At 44.5% G+C, this 7,545-nt stretch overlaps 1 protein-coding gene across 4 annotated transcripts in view; it reads left to right on the top strand.

Annotated features, from left to right (window-relative positions):
- Positions 1–7,545, top strand: part of LOC111871744 — a 141,893-nt gene that overhangs the window by 121,815 nt on the left and 12,533 nt on the right. The gene's annotated exons all lie outside the window — the stretch shown is intronic.

Genomic DNA, 7,545 nt, shown 5'->3' with positions numbered 1-7,545 from the left:
GAAAAAAGTTGATTTATGTGGTTTCAAAGACTAAACAGCACTAGCCGATTGTTTTTGTAACGGAAACAGGTAGTTTTCTCCTCGGTAGGAATTAAATGTGCAGATAAACATTTTGATAGATCTGAAACTGGTTTTTGCACAAGTGTTTGGTGCTTATCCAAAGTATGCACTTAAAAATCTGTAAAATGAGATAAGTATGCTTTTTTTGCAAATACAGCAACAGCCAGATAGCGACTAACGTTAGGGTTCGCGTATGTAATGCCGGACTGCTGGTTAGAAGTCAGTTCGCATTCGGAAGGTCCTGCGATCGGCCAACTCGATCAAAGTTTCCCGTGGTTTTCCTCGATCCTAGAGCAAATGCTATGAATGTATGAATGAATGTATAAGGGGTGGGCCTTCTCGGCCCTTGCACCGCGACCTACAGTGATTTATTGTGCTTCCCCTTCTGATTATCCCCTCAACAATCCTTCGCTTCGAATGATGCGCAGGATTTTGTACATGGGGACGTCGAAATAGTTACTTGGTTCCATAAAGTATTGATCCAAGTGACATAATCTTAGATAAGCTAAGGCCTCACATTCGCACAGGATATGTGTGGTTGTTTCATTTTCTTCTTGACACCTCTCACAAGTGGGACTATCACTCAGTCCCAGTTTGAACAGGTGTCCTTTGAGGTGACAGTGTCCTGTAAGTAGTCCCACCATCCGAGAGCAAATGCTAAGTTGGTGCCAAAATTCCACGTTGCACTGCTTGCTTCACGTGCAGCCGTCCCACTGGTAACATCAAAATTTCGCCCTAGTGAAGCCCTCCCAATATTAAAAAGAAATTTCTCTATAATGCGGTCCTTCCAGCGTCATGTGTATTTTTTTAATCATACGCATTAGCTCTGCCAGAAGGACGAGCGGGCACTGCCTGGGCACCTTCTTGCCCCCCCCCCAAATGCAGTCTCTCTCTCTCTCTCTCTCTCTCTAAAATTAGTTTCAAGTCGCTATTTCTAACCCTCTGACGCCTTCACTTTCATACTACTTTTATCAGAAGGGCGAACGGGCTAAGCCTGGGTACCTGCTGACAAAACGATACCATTTTCATTCCCTTCCTCAAATAAACTATCTCTAAACGAGTACCAGTCGGTATAGCGACTAGCTACGGGCTGGTCGGAGTTCGAGTACCGGTAGGGTCAAAAATTTTCTCTTCTCTACGTCGTCCAGACCGGCTTTGGGGTCCACCCAACCTACTTCCCCGGGGATAAAGCGACCTGGACGTGAAGCTGACCACTCATCTCCAGTTAGTGCCGAGGTCAAGAAAATGTGGATCTATACATCCCCTCCCTCACACGCCTTCGTGGCGTAGTGTTTAATTAGTTAAGCACATGGACAGCTTTACTATTTACTTTTACGTAACGAGTACATTCCGAAGTAAACAGCGTCACGATTACGCTAACCCGTTTGCTATAAGCGGGCGCCGTACGTAAATAAGATGTCATCCGATATATCGTGCGCTTCTAGACTAACTTTGAAAGTAATAGACGAAATGTGTTGTGGTCACGTAAGTAGGTCTTGATGCCCTGTAAACCAGTATACTGCGTGCCCGCCATAATCTTAAGATCTCTCGTCCTGGCTGTAGCCGACCTCTGGCGGAAGAATACAGCGCCGTTGTACAACTTCATTTCAACTTCAAAGGTAAAGCGCGTATTTACACGCTCGCAGCGGTCAGAGCACTTAGCGGCATAATCAGAAAGCTTTGTAACGGGCCAGATAAACACGTGACTGTCAGCAGATACTGTTGTGTCATCGCTGAGGGATCATGTAATCGCGGCTGGACTATAGTCACCGTTTGTTGAATAAATATTGCAAGTGGCAATTCAAGGAATTCTCAGTGTAATGAGTTAATGGGAATTAAATTGTATGATCTACGCAGGTCTAGCCAGAGTTTAGTTATATAAACGGCGTGAGACACTGCATATATATGAAATCATTTTTATTATTTGCTTTTCTATTTTAACCTTTGCTTTTCTACTTTAACCTCTCTCAGTACCAGGAAGGGTAATACCAAGAAAGAGATGTATATTTACAAATGTATTTAATTATCATATTCTATAACCTCACATCAAAGGAAAACATTCAGCTGTTAAGTAGGAAACCTAAATCTGTTCTGCGAAATGTACTGTAGCGTGTACAACCGTTGCTATGCAACAACTGCGAGATAAGAGGAATAAATAGCGAATGTTTCTAGGCAACGGCTCGGGAAACACGTTCCCTTGACAACGAGTAGGCACGCAACAATAAAAAAATGTATTTTCAATGTGTCCGTGCGAGGAAGTTATAACCATTACAGTTAGAGCAATGAGTTCACACCCGTGTGGAGGCAGGGTCGAATACCTCCACCGTGACCCTGAGAGCCGTATGAGGCGACGGAAGGGGAAGTCTCAAATCCGAGACAGCAAAATATGGTTGCGAGTCCCAAGGGAATCGGACCTCAGAAAGACTGCGCTGAGGGCCAGCAGCATGTACAAAAGACAGACCCGTCCTCTCGTCAGAGAGGGCGCCCCACAGAAACAAGATCGTAGCTGTCAAACAGTAATAAATATCTGGTTATGAGCCCCACATAGGGCTCGACACCAAGACCTACTGACTGACTGACTGACCGTCAGGAGCACTTTGACTTTGTACAATGAGTTGAGTTGAGAGGTAGTTCCGTACGGGAGGCTGTGAAGTTAGAACCTGAGCGCATGAAGCTGAAGAATCTCCACTGACAGAAGCCGTTGCCAGGGAACGGCTGGTGAAGGCACAGTAGGCTGGAAAGGACTTAACGAGTGCTGTGGTGATTTGTGTATTGTGTACATGAACGGTGACGCTGTAGCTGCTTGTAGTTCCAAGTCGTATACCTAAGTTGTCAATAAGTTCATTCACCAATCACCGATTGCCCTAATGTACGTAGCATGCCCCGGGTGATTATGATGATGGAAAATTTGGTGGTGGAATGAAGATTGGCAGGAGAAACCGAAATACTCGGAGAAAACCCGATCCAGCGCCACTTTGTCCACAACAAATCCCACTTGACCAGACCCGGGATCGAACCCGGGCCGCCGCGGTGGGAAGCCAGTCGGTCTTCGTTCCTTGTTGTATAACCTCGGGTCGGATCCAACAGAAAATACCGTTTCCACCGGTATAGCCCAATAATACTTAGATCGTTACTTACGTATTCGTTGCTGCGGGAACCCGTTTACCAAGTCGTTGCCTAGCATTGAACGTCTACTCTGGCTCCGCTATTCTGGATTTCAGGCGTCATGTCAAAATATTAAGATTACTGTTTTCTGTGATGTGACGCCGAGTAACATGGTAGAAAGGTATTAACGTTTCGGAGGAACTTTTAGCCTCCATCTTCAGAGGGAATAGTACAACTCTTATACTCTGAAGGTGGAACGTTAGTACATTTCAACGGAGCACATGTCTTGACATGTCTTCATGCAGATTTCTGCAAGTTTTTTTTAAACTTGCCTGCAAACGAAACTTGAGACGCCCACGGACAAAGTGTAAGGATCCGTTTTAGCCTTGAAAAGGGGCATAATTGCCCAAACCTTGTTGGAGAGATAATCGCACTCCAGCAAGGCTAACACATGGCATCGATCTGAGTTGACCCATTAGCTTCTCAAGGACACTGCTCCATGGAGTTTAGTTTACGTGTAGTTAAGTCTTCGCTACATGGAACAAAATAAGAATTGTAAGTATGACGTCACATTTTAGTAAGGTACGATAAGGTAAAGCTATCCAACAGGCCACGGAGACCCATACGATTGTGAGACGTCGAGGCTCCCCCACTACTGGGGGTAATGCTATTCCTGTAACAGGCCGTGAAGGCCCATAGTGTTGTGAGTGAATATGCTACGACTGCTTCCTCACAAATCCTTTCCAAGTCGTTATACAGCAATCATCCTACCATTCGATGATATGTAGTCGTTGGCTTCCCACCTCGGCGGCCCGGGTTCGACACCGGGTCTGGTCAAGTGGGATTTGTGGTGGACAAAGTGGCGCTGGGGCAGGTTTTCTCCGAGTACTTCGGTTTCCCCTGCCAATCTTCATTCCACCAATAGCTCCACAATCACCCTCACCTATCATCTGGGGCTGGTACAATAGGCCAGAAGTGGCCGCGGTACAAGGGACTTAGCCCCACCCCACTAGCAATAAAAAAAATTATAATCTCCGTGGCTTGAGTCCGCAAGCGAACTATACTGCTATACAGACCGAGCGACCGCCGCTTGTCGGCGAAGTTAGTGCGGATAGAGGGTGTGGTGTGGTCAGCGCAACGAATCCCCACGGCCGTTAATTTCGGTTTTATAGACAGGAGCCGCTGTTTCCTTGAAATTGCCCCACAGTTATCCTCCCGAGGCTGAGTGGACCCCGCTCCAGACCCACTACTTCTCAGAAAATCTTGTACCGCCAGGAATCGTACCCGGTTCCTCAGGATATGTAGCCAGGAACTCTGACCACTACACCACAAGGGCGGCCTCGAACCTCAGATGTCATATTTAATTTTATTGATTTATGATTTATTTAATGATGCTTCCAATAACTTAGATTTCTAATACAAGATGAAGTAGTTACACGATGTCTTATCTCTGTGATCTGTAACAAATTTTTTCCGTCGTTTGTACAACAAAAACAGTTGGTATTTTGCACTAACAAGCGCTGCCTACGCCCTGTTGTTAATTGCACGACTTGGGCGCATCTCTGCCCACATAGTCTACAAGAGAGAGGAATGCCGTAGGGTCGACGAACACGAAGTAACATATAAGGCAATGCAGAAGCTGAGTTCTTATGATATCGATATCTCGAATCGAAGTCAAGCGAATTATACTGGAAGCAACCGGATCAACACTTTGATTGATATGCGTGATGTACCCATTTCGAAACTAGGCCTTGAGACTTATTCTGAGTGAAGTTTGACGTGATTTTCCTCATCCGCTCTAGAAAAGTAGCTGATGGTATGGATTGGATTGGTCTGGCTCAGGATAGGGAGCATTGGAGGGCTCTCGTGAACACGGTAATGAACGTACGGGTTCCATAAAATGCTGGGAAATCCTTGAGTAACTGCAGAATGGGCCGCTCCTCAAGAAGGCCTCAGCTTCATGAGTGAGTGAACGTGAGAATGATGAGTGTAGACTTTCAGTGATCTGCATGTAAGCGGTGATTGAACCGTTCTCCTGATGTGCTGCAGAACACGTTTAGGTTAAGTGATTTGTGTTACATAACTACATTTGGCTGTGTAACTTTTCCCTTAACGAGTTAGCCCGGTTCGTGATGTGTTCCACTGTCATACAAGAACCAGACAACTAACCAAACTTCTTGCAGCCGGGAGGCGCGCCTGGAAGAACTAGTTCCACACTTTCAGGTTCTTGTACATGGATGTGTAATAGTTGCAATTTGTTTCAGTCTTATTTCGTATTACGCCCTGGGGTCTGTTTCCCATCAGAATTATTCTGGAGCTATGGATCTTATAGGCAGTCGGCAGGACTCCTTGGACGGGGTATCAACCCTGTCGCAAGGCCGCTACCTACACAGAACCACACAAACAAAAGAAACGCGATCAGACATTCGTACCAACTATCCCATTTGCTTTGAGCGGGTGAAGACATTGCGTGCCTTAGACCGCACAATCACTGTGATGGGCTGTTTCAGATTTAAAAATTCGATTATTGGGGGGTGGAGTCCAACTGGGTCCACTCGGCACGACGGCCACTGATTGACCTATTGTAGCCTGCCCCGGGTGATTATGATGATGGAGAATTTGGTGGAATGAAAATTGGCAGGGTAAACCGAAGTACGCGGAGAAAATCCGCCTCAGCGCCACTTTGTCCACCACAAATCTCACTTGACCAGATCCGGGATCGTACCCGGGCCACTGCGGTGGGAAGCCAGCGACTAACCGCTTGAGCTATGGCGCTACCCTACAGAACACAGTTAATGTAAGCATATGGGAAATTTAGAGGTACCTAAATTGTTCGCAGTAATGGCAAACACAGTTTTCTGCACAATAGGGACATCCAAATGTTGTCCTTCAAGTTATGTATCCCGACATATGTTTATTATTGGATTATTTGACGATTGATTGTGATTAATAAATTAGAGTTGATGTGGAACAGAAGCGGTAGAGGCATATTTAAAATACTATCCCATCCGTTACCTCACTTGACTAAGGAATGCGATGAAAGCTCTTGGGAATTTTTGTCAGTAGTTCAGCCGCGTTTTGAAAATATTATATTCTGAATGCAATTTTAAAATGTTACCGCTACACGAAATTGCTATGTGCACATTAAGGAAGTACATTTACCGGTATAGTAATTACTCGAACTATTGAGAATAAGTAGTTTAAGACTGTGAACAAAGCCGTATTCTGCGATGTGGCGCCGTATAGATATTGTATTAACTGACTTTTCGGAGTAACGGATTTTTTTTCTTTTTACTTCTGCCCTGAATATGGAGGCGAGATGCTCCTCTGAAACGTCGGTTAATACAATATCTACACGACGCCACATCCCAGAAGACGGCTTTCTTCATAGTCACCGCCGTGAAAACCTCAAATCTTAACATAGTTTAAGACTGTTTATTCGGAATTCGTTGATAGTCATAGTTATTTGTATGAAAACCAAATTTGAAAAAAAAAAATTAATTTCCTTCCGTAGCTGGAGACATCCGAAAAATTCCTACTCTCTTAGTCTGCTCGGTATGAAAGTGGCTCTTCTCAAGGACTCAGTATTATAAGAATTTTCAGAGTCTTCTCGTCCTGATGGAAGGAATATGACTCATTTTCGAAACGTTACTGTTTCCATATAGATAAGTAGGGTGATGCACAAATTCTTGAAGTAAGTAGCTCCAAGAAGTAGAGTCCTTGTTGAGAAGACTACAAATGTACAGCCACTGAATAAATTCCCATCATCCTATGGAACCAGAAAGACTACTGAAGACAGAATAATTAGCGTGTCCTGGTGAATTCTGAAGTGGGTAGATTAGTGACTGATTGTGATTAAGAGAGATTTTAAAAGAAGATGTCAATAAATCCAATTAACCAAACAAGAACCCGTTAATATTTGTCACGGAGCCATAAACACGTGACAGTATGTAAGAAAAGTTGTAGTCCCCTTCCCAGTGGTTTTCTTTCTAATGTAATAGAACTGAATTGCGCCTGTTGGATTTGAGGTTGTCCCAGCATTGACTATGAATGATGCAGACTTCTGGGTTGTAAATCGGCGTAGGTCGGAGAGAGCACTACACTTCAGGTCGATACTGATTTCTTGCTTGGCTTATTCTTCAACGCTGAAGATGGAGGCGATGTATTCCCCCGAAACGCCTTGCTCTTTCTGAATTACAAGGCAATATAACCCAAAAGACGGTATACAGAATTACTGTTCCTCAGCAAAACGAGAAAAATCGAAACATTGTAGATGGTATTATAACTGATGTTAAATTGTTGCCTTATCCGTGACACAGAATTCTTTAATTTCATGTAACTACTTACTCTTAGCGGCCTCCGTAGTCTAGAGGTAACGTT

Source organism: Cryptotermes secundus, unplaced genomic scaffold (genome assembly GCF_002891405.2).
Source record: "Cryptotermes secundus unplaced genomic scaffold, Csec_1.0 scaffold602, whole genome shotgun sequence".
Lineage (NCBI taxonomy): Eukaryota > Metazoa > Arthropoda > Insecta > Blattodea > Kalotermitidae > Cryptotermes > Cryptotermes secundus.
This window is presented reverse-complemented; position numbering and strand designations above follow the sequence as displayed.